At 37.0% G+C, this 16,192-nt stretch overlaps 1 pseudogene; it reads right to left on the minus strand.

Annotated features, from left to right (window-relative positions):
- Window positions 1–4,887: 4,887 nt before the first annotated feature.
- Window positions 4,888–5,537, minus strand: LOC114507055 (annotated as a pseudogene).
- Window positions 5,538–16,192: the final 10,655 nt, after the last annotated feature.

Consider the following 16,192-nt stretch of genomic DNA (forward strand, 5'->3'; position numbering starts at 1 on the left):
TGTTCATTAGATACAACATTTAAGTGAAATATTATGGTATTTATCTTGCTCTGACTAGATTATTTCACAAAGCATAATACCCTCCAGGTTTTTCCATACTATCCCAAAGGTAAGATTTATTTCTTTTTTTTACAGCCAAGTAGTATTCTATTGTGCGAATATATCGCTGTTTTTTTATCCACTCATCTACTGTTGGACACTTGGGCTGCTTCCACATCTTGGCTATTGAAAATACCGCTACAATGAACCATAGAGGTACATACATTCTTTCAAATTAGTTTTTGGGGGTTTTGAGTATGTTTCCAGAAATGAAATTTCTGTGTCATAAAGCATTTCCATTTTTAATTTTTTGTGGTAACTCCAAACTGCTTTCCACAGTGGCTTTACCAATCTGCATTCCTACCAATAGTGCACAAGGATTTCCTTTTTTCTGCATCCTCGCCAACACTTGTTTGTTGATTTATTGATGATAGCCATTCTGACAGGTGTGAGGTGATTTCTCATTGTGGTTTTAATTTGCATTTCTCTGATGATTAGTGACATTGAGCACCTTTTCATATGTCTATTGGCCATCTGTATGTCCTCTTTGGAGAAGTGTTCTTTGCCCATTTTTAATTGGATTTTTTTGAGGTGTCAAGTTTTATAAGTTCTTTATAAATTTTGGATATTAACTCCATATCAGATATGTCATTGGTGGATATGTTTTCTTTTCATTCAGTGGGTTCTCTTTGCATTTTGTTGATGGTTTTCTTTGCTGTGTAAAAACTTTTTTATTTGATATAGTCCCATTTGTTTATTTTTTCTTTTTTCCCCTTGCCTGAGGAGATATATCAGAAAAAAATAGCGCTACGAGAAATATCTGAGATTTTACTGCCTATGTTTTCTTCTAGAACTTTTATGATTTTGAGTCTAACATGTAAGTCTTTAATCCATTTTGAGTGCATTCTTGTGTATGGTTTAAGGTTGTCTAATTTCAGTTTTTTTCACATATCTGTCCCATTTTTCAACACCATTTATTGAATAGACTATCTTTACTCTATTGTATGTTCTTGCCTCTTTTGTCAAATATTAATTTACAGTAATGGCATGGGTTTTTCTCTGAGCTCTCTGTCTGTTCCATTGATATATATGTCAGTTTTTATGCAAGTACCATGCTGTTGTGATTACAATAGACTTGTAGTGTAGTTTCGTATCAGGTAGTGTGATTCCTCTAAGCTTGTTCTTCTTTCTCAAGACTACTGTGGCTATTCAGGGTCTTTTGTGGTTCCATATAAATATTTGGAATATTTGTTCTTGTTCTGTGAAATACGCCATTGATACCTTGATAGGAATTGCATTGAATCTATAGATTACTTTAGGTAGAATGGATGTTTTAATGATGTTAATTCTGCTAGTCCATGAATATAGTATAAGCTTCCAATTATTTGTATCTTCTTCATATCCTTTCTCCTGTGTTTTATAATTTTCTGAGTACAGGTCTTTTACATCCTTGGTTAATTTTACTCCTAGGTATTTAATTTTTTTGATGCAATTGTAAATGGAACTGTTTTCTTAGTTTTCCTTTTTGATAGCTTATTATTGGTATATAAAAATGCAACTGATTTCTGGTCCTGGCCTGTGTGGCTCAGTTTGTTAGAGCATCTTCCCATCCACCAAAACATTGAGAGCTCCATTCTCTATCAGAGCACATACATAGGTTGTGGGTTCAATCACCCATCAGAGTGTGTACGGGAGGCAACCAATCAATGTTTCTTTCTCACATCAATCTCTCTCTCCCTGATTTCTGGATATTTTAAAATTCTATTACTTTACTGAATTCATTTATCCGTTTTAGTAGTTATTTGGTGGAATCTTTAGGGTTCTCTATATACAGTGTCATCTACAAATAAAGAAATTATACTTCTTTTTTTCCAATCTGGATGCATTTTATTCCTTCTTCTTGTCTGACTGCTGTGGCTAGGACTTCCAGTACTATGTTAAACAAGAGTGGTGAAAATGAACATCCCTGTCTTGTTCCCAGTCTTAGGGGAAATACTTTAGGGTTTTGCCAGTTCAGTATGATATTGGCTGTGGGTTTGTTATATGTGGCCTTTATTACATTGAGGTATTTTTCCTCTATTCCCATTTGGCTAAGAGTTTTTCTCATAAATGGATAATGGATTTTATCAAATGTTTTTTCTGTACCTATTGATATGATCATATGATTTTGATCCTTTACTTTCTTTATGCAATATACCACATTTATTGATTTGCAGATATTCTATCTACCTTCATCCCAGCAATAAATTCCACTTATCATGGTGTATGGTCTTTTTTAATGTAGTTCTGGGTCCAGTTTGCTAATATTTTGTTGAAGATTTAGCATCTATGTTAATTGAGGATATTGGTCTATAATTTGCTTTCTTTGTAGTGTCTTTGTCTGGTTTTGGAATTAAGATATAATGGCTAGCCTCATTAAATGAGCTTGGGAATCATCCCTCTTCTTTAACTTTTTGAAATAGTTTGAGAAAGCTAGGTGTTCTTTGAATGTTTGGTAAAATTTTCCTGTAAAGTCATTCAGTCCAGGTCTTTTGTTGGGAGTTTTTGTATTACTGCTTCAATTTTACTAGTTGCAATCTGTGTATTCAGATTCTCTGATTCTTTTTGATTCAGTTTTAGAAGATTGTATGTTTCTAGAAATCTATCATTTCATCTAGATTGTCCAATCTGTTGGCATGTAGTCATTCATAGTATTTTCTTATAATCCTTGTGTTCCTGTGGAACCAATTGTTATTTCTCCTCTTTCATTTCTGTTTTATTTATTTGGGTTGTCTCTCTTTTTTTCTTGATGAGTCTAGTGCAGGTTTCTTGATCTTGTTTATCATTTCAAAGAACCAGCTCTTGGTTTCATTGGATTTTTTTCTTTTTTTGTTTTTTTTTTTAGATTCAATTTCTCTTTTCTCTGTTCTGATGTCAATTATTTCCTTCATTCTCCTCACTTCAGGCTTTGTTTGTTGTTCTTTTTCTAGTTACTTTATGTGTAAATATAGATTGCTTATTTGAGATTTTTCTTGTTTCTTGAGGTAGGCCTGTAATGCTGTGAATTTCCCTTTTAGGACAGCTTGCACTGTGTCCCATAGCTTTTACCTTGTGTTTTCATTTTCATTCCTTTTAAGGTACATTTTCATTTCTTCCTTGAACTCATTGTCAACACATTCATTGTTAATAACATGTTATTTAACCTCCATGTCTGTGTGTGTTTTCTAGGGGGATTTTTTGTGATCTAGTTTCATAGCATTGTGGTCAGAGAAGATGCTTGAAATGATTTCAGTCTTCTTAAAATTATTGAGATTTGTTTTGTGTCCTAACATTTGGTCTATCCTAGCAAATGTACCATGTACAATTGAAAAGAATGTATATTCTACCACTTTGGGGTAAAATGCTCAGAAGATATCCATTAATTTGTCTGATCTAGTGTCATTTAGAACTACTGTTTCCCTGTTGATTTTCTGTGAGGAAGATCTACCCATTGATGTCAATGGGGTGTTAAAGTCTCCTACTATGACTGTATTATTGTCAATCTCTCCCTTTATGTCCATCAAGATTTGCTTGATGTATTTAGGCACTCTTATGTCAGATACCTAAATGTTTACAAGAGTCGTATTATCTTGTTGGATTGTTCCCTTTATCTCTGCATAGTGTCCTTCTTTGTCTCTTACTATAGCCTTTGTTTTAAAGTCTATTGTGTTGGAAGTAAGTATTGTTACTCCAACTTTTTTCCCATTTTTATTTGTATGAAATATCTTTTTCCATCCCTTTACTTTAAGTCTGTGTATCTTTCATTCTGAGTTGGATGTCTTGTAAAAGCAACATACATATGGGTTTGTTTTCTTATCCATTCAGCTCCCCTCTGTCTTTAACTTAGATTGTTTAAGCCATTTACATTTAAAATGGTTATTTATTGGTATGTATTCATTGCCATTTTGTTCTTTTAACTCTGTGTCTCTGTTTTTCTTTTCTTCTACTTCTTTTAAAATAAGACCCTCTACTTTTTCTTATAATACTAGTCTGGTGATAACAAAGTCTTAGTTTGGTTTTTGGGGGATTTTCTTTTTTTGGTTTGAGAAGCTCTGTATTTCTCTTTCCATTTTATTTTTATTTGTTCATTCACTTATTTATTTTTGTTTGCAAACTCCACTTAGGAAAGAATGCACTAAATTCACCACATTTTCTTTTTTTTGGAAATAACAAAGACTTGCTTTATGAGCTTTACTTTTTAAACATAAGCTTAACATTACATATTTAAACAGTTGTCAAAACCTACTAAGTTTCCAGCACTCATGTACAGCTAGAAAATATTCTCAATTTATATCAAACCAGAAATGCAGTACCATTGATGCATTAATATCTTTCACTACTAAATACTGGAAAAAAATGCAATTATTTTTGTGGAAGATTCGTCATGGCAATGTTAACTTCACAGCAGGCAGACACTACTGGGCGGGCTCATGTTTCAAACACGATGGAAAGCAGGTTCGTGCTGGCGTTAGTGTATGGAAGTCACAGCCACCTTGGATTGTGTTTAATAAAAAGCAAAGTACATACAGAGATTTACAACAATTTTAAAGACAAAAATATGGTCCTATCATATGGTTCCAACAATAAACTCAGAAGTCTATGACAAATAGGCTCCAATGAACTGTGTATAAATACTTTAGATTAGGTACAGTTCTACTGAAATTTGAGTTCCTTTGAAAACTTCAAAAAAATAAGTGTTCCTGTTAATGCTCAAATGATGTTTGTTGCAAGTAACACTTCTGTTACATGAGAATGCTGAATTACTTGGTATCCCAGAGCAGCAGTGGCCCCTTAGCATCTATCGTTCAGGACTTTAGCTGGCAGTCTTCCTTAACTCCTGCTCTTTTTTGACCATTCTTGACCATTCTCTTTGTAGTGATTTTTCTGCCATTAGCTATTTTGGTAGAAGTTGATGCAGATTTGAAGTTGCCCATCCCACTACCACCAAATATTGTGGAGGGAATGAAGTGAGGCCCCCGTGACCTAATGACCTGAAGGAAGTAACTCCTGCAACCAAAAGAAGAAATCCTCCTCTGAAAGATGGAAATCCACTGAAGGCAGAGAAGAAGCAGCCTGGGCCATGGCTCCTGCTCCCACAGGGGTCCCTCCGGGTCCTACAGAAGTCATCTGATGGTGCTTCAAAGAAATCGAATGAAAACTGGTCCCTTTCACCAAAAAAATTGCCTGAACATGTCCTCTGGATTCCAGAAGGTGAAGCCAAACTCACTAAACTTGCTGTCAAAACGACTTCTACCACCTTCACCATTTCATTCTTCTCTTCTGTATTTCTCAGAGTCTCATTTTTTAGCATCCAACAGCACCTCAGACACCTTTGGTACTTGTTTCAATTTCCTCTCCACTTCTTTGTTCCCAGGATTTTTATCTGGATGCCACTTCAAGGGCAGATTCCCATATGTCCTTCTAATATCCTCGGCAGAGGCATGTCTCTGAAGGCCTAGAACGTGATAATGATCCACCATATTTTAATAGGCTGTTGGAACGAGTCCAAGGATGTGGAGCTGGCAGCAGGAAGGTGCAGCGAGGCAGCACCCCTATGCTAGACTCCTGACGGTGACTGTGGGACTCCTTGCACTTTCCTTTCTCCTTTCTCTCTCTTTCAATTTGAAGTGATAGCCCTGCTGAGAAAAGTAGCATTGGTTGTAGGTCCTTGCTTTTCACCACTTGCAACATTCTTGCCAATCCCTTCTGGCCTGAAGTGTTTCTGTTGAGAAACCAGGTGACTGTCTAATGGAAGTTCCCTTGTAAATAATTAACTCTCGTTTTCTTGCAGCTTTTAAGATTCACTCTGTCTTTAGCTTTGCCATTTTTATTATGATATGTCTTGGTGTGGGCCTCTTTTGGTTCATCTTGTTTGGGACTCTGCAGTTCCTGGACTGTGTCATTTCCCTTCACCCGGCTAAGGAAGTTTTCAGTCATCATTTCTTCAAGTAGGTTTTCTATCCTTTGCTGATACCTTCTCTTTCTGGCACCACTATGATGTAGACGGTGGTTTGATTCATATTGTCCCAAATGTTACCTTAATGATCCTAAATTTTTTAAATTCTTTTTTCCTTTTGCTGCTCTGATTAGGTGTTTTTTTCTCCTTTATCTTTCAAATTGCTAATTTGATCCTCTGCCTTATCCAACCTACTGTCTACTCTTTCTAGTGTATTCTTCATTTTAGATATTATATTCTTCATTTCTAAGTGTATTTTATTGATTATGCTATTACAGTTGTCCAATTTTTTCTCCCCTTTAATCCTTCCTCCCTGCACCCTTCACCCTCTAGCACTCCCCCTCTCAGTTCATGTCCATGGGTCATACATATAAGTTCTTTGGCTTCTCCATTTCTCCTACACTATTTTTAACCTCCCCCTGTCTATTTTGTGCCCACTGTTCCTGTTCTAGTTGTTTGCTTACTTCATTTTTATTTTTGTTTTTTAAGTTCAGTTGTTTATAGTTGTGAGTTTGCTGACATTTTACTGTTCACAGTTTCTGATCTTCTATTTCTTAGATAAGTCCCTTTAACATTTCATATAATAAGGGCTTGGTGATGATGAACTCCTTTAACTTGACCTTATCTGGGAAGCACTTTACCTGCCCTTCCATTCTAAATGATAACTTTTCTGGATAGAGTAATCTTGGATGTAGGTTCTTGCCTTTCATGACTTTGAATACTTCTTTCCAGCCCCTTCTTGCCTGTAAGGTTTGTTTTGAAAAATCAGCTGATAGTTTTATGGGAAATCCTTTGTAGGTAACTGTCTCCTTTCCTCTTGCTGCTTTTAAGATTTTCTCCTTACCTTTAATCTTGGTGTAATTTAATGATGATGTGTCTTGGTGTGTTTCTCCTTGGGTCTAATTTCTTTGGGACTCTCTGGGGTTCCTGGACTTCCTGGAAGTCTATTTCCTTCAGAAAACTGAGGAAGTTTTCCTTCATTATTTTTTCAAATGAATTTTCAAATTCTTGCTCTTCCTCTTCTTCTGGCACCCCTGTAATTTGGATGTTGGAGTGTTTGAAGTTTCCCAGAGGTTCCTAGCCTCTCCTCATTTTTTTGACTTCTTGTTTCTTCATTCTGTTCTGATTGAATGTTTATTTCTTCTTTCTGTTCCAGATTATTGATTTGAATCCCAGTTTCCTTCCCTTCACTGTTGGTTCCCTGTACATTTTCCTTTATTTCACTTTGAGTAGCCTTCATTTTTCCCTTCATTTTGCAACTAAGCTCAATCAATTCTTTATGCATCCTGATTACCAGTGTTTTGAACTCTGCATCAGATAGGTCATCTATCTCCTCGTTGCTTAGTTCTTTTTCTGGAGTTTTGGTATGTTCTTTCATTTGGGCCATATTTCTTTGTCTCGATATTCCTGTTAAGTTGTAGGGATCGGAGACTTAGGAATTTGCCAAGGCAGGACAACACTCTTTACTGCATTGTGGCGCTGTCTGTGGGCAAGGGGTCAGAGAGGGAACAATGCTGCTTGCTCTGCTCTCATACCACTTTCTGTCACTTCCCTTGCTTCCCACAAGCAGACTGTGCCCTTTCAGGTGCTGATTTGCAGCTGGGTGGATTTGTGTGTGTTTTGAGACCCTGTGGGCTTCTCCCACACTCTCATGTGGAACGGGATTTCCTCCACCACAACCCTATTTAGTATAGCCAAAGGCTTTGAGTCTCTAGTTTCCCCCACTGAAACTCTGAGTTCCATAGTCTGTCTCGTTCCCCTGTTGCTCCTCCTGGCTCATCTGTGCAAATGTGGAACTTCCCACAGTCCACTTTGCCTTGCAGCACGTCCTCTCTGCCCCTCTCTGCCCCTCCTACCAGTCTGGATGAATGTTTCTTTAACTCCTTGGTTGTTGGACTTCCATGCAAATGATTTTCTGTCAGCTCTAGTTATTCTTTCTTTTTAAATTGGTGGTTATCCTTCTTTTGGTTGTGCAGGGAGGCAAAACATTTCTGCCTATGCCTCCATCTTGGCCAGAACCTCCATATTCTCAACTTATGACTTTTTTAATGGTTTCTTTGTTCTTTTCATGTTGTTATCATTCTCATGAAGTTCCCTATAGTTCTAAGTTCATTGAGCATCCTTATAAACCATTTTTTAAAATTCTATGTTTGGTGAAACGCTTGTCTCCATTTCATTCAGTTTTTTTTTTTAAGAGATTTCTTCTGATCTCTAATGTGGGGCATGTTTCTTTGTTTCCCCATTTTCAAACTATATTGAAAGCAAAAACAAGGATGAAAATCCTATGTGGTAAAAAGTACAAATTATTCAGTATCATATAAAATATGATTGTCTAACCACAGTGCTGTACATTTGAAAATACAAAATTATATTGAATGTAAACTGTAATTGAAAAATATTAGAAATATTTTTAAAAGGAAAAATGAAAAATTTATTGTGCAATTTTTTAAAGTGTTATTAATTGACCTAGTGACATTATTTTTCTTCTGAAGCCACAAAGGTATGTCATGCAAAGAAATATTTAATAAGGTTTTTTTAAACATCCTTTATCACACAGCCAGGAAATCTTTGAAATTTGTGTTTTCTAAAATGCATACCAAGTATGTATACCATTTTAATGTGAATTTAGCAAACATTTATTAAGCTTCTACTATATGCCATACATAATACTTTCATATCATTATCTCACTTAATCTCCACAATAATCCAGCAGAGAAGATATTATCATTCCCTCTTTTTAGGGAGACACTGAGTCTTACAAAGGTTAAGTAATTTGCCAAGTCGCATAGCTAGAAGTTTTCTATCTTCAATTCCAATGTATATTCCACTACATAGCTTATATAGTATCAGTAATTTGGTGATCTGTAAAAGCAGGATTTTTTTTTAGGTGAGTGTGTAAAAAATTTGAATGTGAGGAAAGAGTAAATGAAGACTGCTTGATAGAGACGTTTGATAGTTAAAGCAGAAAGAGAATTTGAGTGCAGCTCCAGAGAAAGGGTGCCTGGAGGAATGAGACCCATTCATTTAAAAAAGAAATAAAAAGAAGATAAATGTTGAGCCAGAGAAAGTGGAGAAAAGAAATGTGGAAGCTCATCCAGGTTGCTGTATTTAAGTTTGGTTGGTTGTTTTTATTTGTTGGTTTTTAGTGAAGGTAAAATTGTTTCCCAAGTTGTATATAGCTCCTCAAGAGAATGGGAGAGACTCAGAAATCACAACTGCAGTTGTGTGCTGGAAATCCACAGTGGTATTTAAGTGATGACTGAGCACCAGGGACAGGTTGGTTGAAGTTTCAGGAATCACCTGTGTGCCTGGTCTCCTGCATGAGCATGCACAGGCCTAGTTTCTAGCCCATGAGGATAGGTACATTATTAATCATTCTATTTAAATTACAACAGGGTGTTATGGTTCATTTTATGTGTCAACTTGACTGGCTAAGGGATGCCCAGATAGCTGAGACATTATTTCTGAGTGTGCCTGTGAAGGTGTTTCTGGATGAGATTAGCATTTGATTCACTGGACTAAGTAGAATGATATACCTTCACCAGTGTATGCGGGCATCATCCAATCCATTGGGGTCCCAAATGGATCAAAAAGGCCAGGGAATTGTGAGTCCTTCCTAGTTCTTCTTGAGCAGTGTTGTCTACCTTTTTCTGTTCTCCACTGTTGGAGTTTCCAATTTCCTGGCCTTCAAACTTGAATTAAATTGTACCGTAGGTTTTCCTGGTTGTCCAGGTTGCAGAAAGCAGATTATGATACTTTTTGGTCTTCATAACTGCATGAGCGAATTCCTATAATAAAGCTCCTCTCATTGCATATCTATATATTCCATTGGTTCTCTTTCTCTGGAGAACCTTCACTAATACATAGCAATGAAATTGGCTGACACTGATTTTAAATATTTGCTTGGCTATTTTCACTCCTCCATTAAAAATGAGATCAGGAAACTATACCTGCAAATGAGGTTAATTCACTTTCACCTATAGACATAGGAACAAGGGGAGTTCTAAACTAATGATTGTTATCGTCACCCACATGTGTGAGTGTACGAACACCAGGCCCAGGCTCACAGCCCAAGCTAAGATGTGATTAGCAAAGTGTGAAAGGTCGGGCTTCACTGGGAGGGGGAGCGAAGTGGATTAAATAGCCTCATCTCTTTGAGAGTGTACTTCTGAAATACGTTTGGAAATCTCCTGAAGCCTTTGGTCAGCCACTCTTTGGACCTGTGTACTCAATAAACCTTCACTGTATAAAGGAGAGGGATCGTTTTCCCAGTATTTAGTTTTGAAAAGAGTTAATAAGAGTGCTGGAAGAAAGTAGAGATAGGTATCTTCCCTACTTTAGAATAGCCCAATGTCATGTAGGAGACAATATATAATAGAAATACGTGTACAATGTCACATACCTGGTGGGAGGATGAGACAGCTGATTTGGGGGGAGGCTTAAAAATAGACCAGAAATTCAATGAAGAAGGAGAAGTAGAAAGAACATGTGTAGCCATAGCAAGGAGTTAATGGAGTGTTTGAGGAATGCACACTTTTATTTTCTTAGGGGGGAAGAATGAAAAATTAATGCATCTTGATCACCTACGATTCATCTAGAATGGCACTGGGAGTCTTTCATAGTGTTATCTCACTTTTCATAACAACCCCATGAATCCATCTTAAAGATGTGGAGACTCTCAATGTTCCAAATCTATGGGAAGTCAGAGAAGCCAAGACTTGGAACAGAAGGCTTTATTAGCTTCTCTGGAAGGAAAGCTAAGAAACACATGTAAATTTCTTATCTTTCTGCACTTTCATTTCTTTATCTGACCATTGAGAAGACAAAATATACCTCAAAGTATTGTTGTGACATTAGCTGTTTTGTAAAGCTTCTAAGCCCTTACCTGGCAACACATCCCTGCTCCTCCTCCGCGTTCTATTATTATTATTATTCACCTGCATAGGGTCATGAAATCAGGGTTAGTACTGTACTTCAGACCAAAGCTTCTTTCGACTTGAAAAGCCCTGCTGGTTTAACGCCCATGCTTGTTGCAGTTCCAGTCTTCAGCTGTCTGTCCAAAGAGTGAAGGACCCCATACTTGAATGTTACACTTGCTAAGGACCTCAACCCCAGATTGAGGGCAGCATGATTTACAAGAAAAAGAGTAAGTTTGGAATGCAACAGATCTACAGCTAAATCTCCACTTCATTGTTTACAGGTTCGGTGACTTTGGGCAAGTCGTGAACCTCCTCAGTCTTTTTTTTTTTATCTGCAAATGACATGCAGCCCCGCAGAGTTGGGGTAAGGACACCTGAGATCATGTCCATGAAGAATCTGGCTCAGCAAGTGATAGATGCCTCTTGCCTTTGTCAGGTTCATACAAAATTTTCTTCTCTGGCCTCTTCTGAACTCTCCCTACAAACAGGGGAGTGTACTCTGATGGAAGATTCCAGAGCTATCACAGCCAGAAATGACCCTAAACTATTAGGAGGGTGGTTACATTTCCATTGGGGTAGAATTCTTTGTGTATTTGTCTCAAGGTAGTTGACGAAACAAAGAGGAACCTCCTTTATCCTTGCTTATCCCTACTGTCAGTATTCTTCTAAGATTCAAAAAGGGCTCAGGAAGTTTCTAGGGAATCGACTTTCCTAAATGTTATACTAGTTGGACCATTTCTAATGAACAGATTGGGGGTAGGATTTGGGCTACATGGTAAGCACCATACACATTACACCCAGTTATGTATTAGTCATGCCTAAAAGTAGATTTTCCAGGAACTCTAAAAGTCCATTACTCTGGTGCCTTACAGCCTAACTTTAACTCCAGACAAGCAGCATATGTACTGCTCTTTAGGTTAAAAAGGTTGGAAATGATTTAGCACTTTTTGTCCACTGGACAATTAATATATGCCAATGTCATTAGTCCTGTGAAAGCACATAGAAACTGTGGCAAGCTTTTGCCCCACAAAAAGAAATGAAAGTGTTCCTGACCGTATGTTTTGGAATGTGCCCAAATGCTATGAGGAAATATCAAAAAGGGCTATGTACCACAGAATTTGGGCCATTTGAAATTCTTTAACTTTTTTCCCTTTCAAGTGAAAATTGCTACATGTGACATGTCACTTTATGTTGTTATGTTCAAATACAAAATCTGATTTTTTATTTTTTACTCTCAAATAAAAATAACACATTATAAAATGTCCTTACTAATAAGAAATATACATAATAACATGATATAATATGTTTTTTAATTGACAAGGGTATTTTAGAAAATGTAAATCTCAGAAAATATTGTTTATGGAGTAGATTATTCCTGGGCTCTGATATGATTTGTTGAATGAATGAGATACCTGTAACAAGCACACATTCTGTCCTTAATTTTTAAAAAATCAACATGGGCATGCTGGTTCATGTGGCTCAGTGGACTGGCTTCTGGCCTGTGAAGCAAGAGGTTGGTAGTTCAATTCCCAGTCAGGGCATGTACCTAGGTTGCAGGCCAGGTCCCAGTTTGGGGGCGTGAGAGAGGCAACCAGTCTTGCCAGTCCACGTTTCTTGCGCACATCAATGTTTCTCTTGCTCTCTGTCTCCTGCCCTTCCCGTCTCTCTAAAAATTAATAAATAAAATCTTTTAAAACATCAACATGGAAACCAGGCTGCTAAGATAATTTAATTCCTATTAAACAATGGAAAAATATGTACTCTTATTCTTCTTGTGTTCTATGTCTTATGATACAAATGCTGTATATGATTTCCTGAATAATGTTTACCTACACATCTGCCTATACAATAATTTTAATAAATTCCTAGACTGATCCCTCAGGCGATGGAGGGCAAGGTGCAATGTGAGTCCACACTGACAGCTCATCTGAGCAGGTCAGGCTCCATCTTCTGCTTGGACGTCATCATCCTGTGACTATGAACGCATAGAACTGGGGACTGTTTAGCGGGTCACTGTCTCTACAACTTGCTCAGACAGAAATAAAACAGCTTCTCATGCTCATTGATCTTGGACTTTTGGCCATTTTTATGCTCTGTTGACCTGGAGCTCAGTAAGGATGTATTTTGTAAAAGGAGCTGAAAGTTTTCTTTCTCAGAAGATAAGACATTTCACATTTTGGCTGCATGCAAAACATTTTTTTTCAAATGCATTCTGCCCGTGACTCTAAAAGAATAGTTGATCTTTAAGTAACACATGTGATATTAGTTTTTCCATTTTAAAATAATCACAGTATTGCAGACATTTTAATAGCTGTAGAGGTTGCTATGTATTAACATGATTCATGGTCCTTGACAGCACTGTGTCTGAAAATCCCCCAGGAATGCCAAATACAAAACTCCACACACGTTCAAATTTTACTGCCTGCAGCTAAAAGAAGGGAAAGAACTTAAAACTGTTGAAACCCTTCAACTTTAAAAGCATTAATAGATGGTCCCAGGGGATTAAATCTAAATCTTAATGTGTAAAAATCAAGTTAATAACCAGAGAGATTAATATGGCTGCATTTGATTATTGTGATAATGCAAACAATTAGTGCTGCTAAAGTGAGATGTATTAGCCTCCTCTTGGCCCTCACATCAGCAAGGCACTGGAAACAAATGGAAATAAAACATTTTACTGGAAGGTTTGCTGTTGTTTTTTTTTTCCCCTCTGACTCATTTTTGAAATTTTATTTCAGACTAGAATCATCATATCTTTTCATTCTGAAACTACAATTCCTATAAAACTGATGGCAATGATCAAATAACATCAATTTTATGTCAAGAACTTATTCATGTACATTTCCTTAATATCAGTTACTGTATCAATCTTCACGATCAATGCAAACAGAGGGCTGGGCAGTGGCGGGCTGAGGCGAGAAAGGAAACAAAGGAGAGGCGAATGTACTGTGTGAAGTGTGCACCCTGTGAGGTGTATCCCTTTTAGTTTTAACTTCTTAGGGTTTTTCAGGTGGTAATCATCACCTTTATAATATTTCAGCTCCATGAGGCATTTTTCTTGGTAGTGGTTTCTGGAGAAAGGGGGATACCACACAAACCTGACTGAGAGTACAGTGTGTTCTCTTACTAGACAAGTTCCTACCCTTTCCTCAGTCTGGTACCGGGTAGAGAAATGGGTCGGGGGTTGGTGGGCAGTGGGAAAGACACCACTGCCGCAAACAAAGGAGTCCACTTAAAAGGAGTAAGTCTGGCCATGTGAATAAATGGATCAGACGTTCTGCACATAGTTAACTGGTACAAGAAAGACATCTGCCTTTCGAATGAAATTGACAGAAAAAAAATAAAGCCTTATATTTGAAAGCCATATATAAAACCTCTGGAAGCCTCCACAATAAGCAGGCATTGAAGTAAGTAAAAGTCCATCTGACACAGAATCCAAATGTTTTTAGAGCCTCAGAATTTTAAAGTAATATTACTTTGCTATTGAAAGGTAAAATTAAGGTAAAATGAGTGAAGAGTTAATACGGTATATTTTGAAGGACAGGAAAACAAAGGAAGCTTGAAGAATGGGCATTCTAGTGATTTATTTGTGGGGGGGCTCAGACATGTTCTGGCCTATGTCACTTGAAACCTTTTATTTTTCTTCTCAGCTCAGATCTGCGCTGTGCATCACATGGGTGTACCGTTCGTTATTTTTGTTTAAGAAGTGTCTGCAGGGAATTCCAAGGGACCATTTAATAAACTGCAGCAACAATGGAATATTTGTTCACTTTTCAGGGTATCTGAGAGAAGTGTGTTTAGAGGTAGGGAGCGGTTAACTGTCAGTGGCTGCTGTTGCCTGGGCCTGGCCTCCTCGTGACAGTTACTAATATCAGCAGATTTAATGTGTTTAGTCTAGTTGTAAGGTTTGTGATGTGTTTTTGATTTCCTGCTTCAGAAATGCATTTTGGCTAGAAAACAGTGAGGCATACAATTCTTTCTCCTACCATACCACAGTCAGGAAATTGTTACCTTTGTACCCAATTTATACTACATAATAAGTTACCTACATGCAGTCTACGATTCTTACTTCTTGGTTATTCAATCAGTGTGTGAACAAGAGCAGAGGTAATGACTGCTGAGGCACGTGCATTTAGCCAGAGGCCGGTCGGCACACCTAGGCTGTGGTAGGATTCACAAAGTGCATTTTTGTTTCCTTTCTCATGGATGCTTCTGTTTGTCTGTATTCTCTGGGGACTGCGAAATTGCCTCATCGCCTTTTAAAATCTTCAGCATTCTCTCTTGCTTTAGAATCAATTTGGAAAAGAATTTACAAACCACCTGCAAAACCTGAACAGAGCACTTTTCATGTTTCTCTACAGAGCATGAGGTATATGCATTTTTCTTTCCCTTGCAATCCTTAAAAACATTTTGTCCCTTTTCTTGGTATGAATTTAAAGACAACAAAGGGGGGAGAACCTCACAGTGGGCTTTTGTCTCCTTCAGAGCTTCTAGTTTTGCCTTAACTTTGGCTCTCTTTTCTGACTCATGCTCTGTGATAAGCAGTCAAGTTCTATTTAAACATGGAGTTTTACTTTTCGTGTGTTATGTGAGGAAAGCTTGAGGTGCAAGACTGGAATTACTATTATTTTGTAGTTTAGAAATCAGATTTAGTTTAACTAAATGTAGTTTAAAAACCATATCTCGATAATTATATTTATTCTTAGTTGGGTGGTGGAAAAATGAAGATAGATATTTAAAAATCCTTTTGTCAGACCATATTTACACTTTTACTTTTTTAAAGTTCATTTTAGTGTCAAAAGGGTTTTATTAATATACTTATGTTCCCTTTTCTCAAATCAGTACGTTAGCAGAAATTGCAGAAAACGTGTTGAAAAAGTAGTAAATGTGTACTGAAAGTAAAGCTTGCTTGCTCCGCTCAAGAACATCTCTTTAACGTTACTTAGTGAACATAGCAAAAAGAAATTTATACAGACACAAAATAATTACAACTTTTTACAACAAAGACAAATAACTTTTTTTAAACTTAAGAACTGTAAGAAAATCTTAAAGAAAATCTGAGAAAATGGGGAGAAAGTCACAAAATCACTGCAACTCAGAGACAACTGCTATCCCATTTTATGCATTTTCTTTGTCCGAGGGCAACAGATTAGACGTTACATATTAGAAACATACTCTGTATTTTGTTATTTCAGAGTTCAGAAAGGAGAGATTTTGTTTCTTTAAAACAGAGGTCTTAACCTCAGGCATGCCTGGAGGG

This window comes from Phyllostomus discolor, chromosome 9 (assembly GCF_004126475.2).
Source record: "Phyllostomus discolor isolate MPI-MPIP mPhyDis1 chromosome 9, mPhyDis1.pri.v3, whole genome shotgun sequence".
NCBI lineage: Eukaryota > Metazoa > Chordata > Mammalia > Chiroptera > Phyllostomidae > Phyllostomus > Phyllostomus discolor.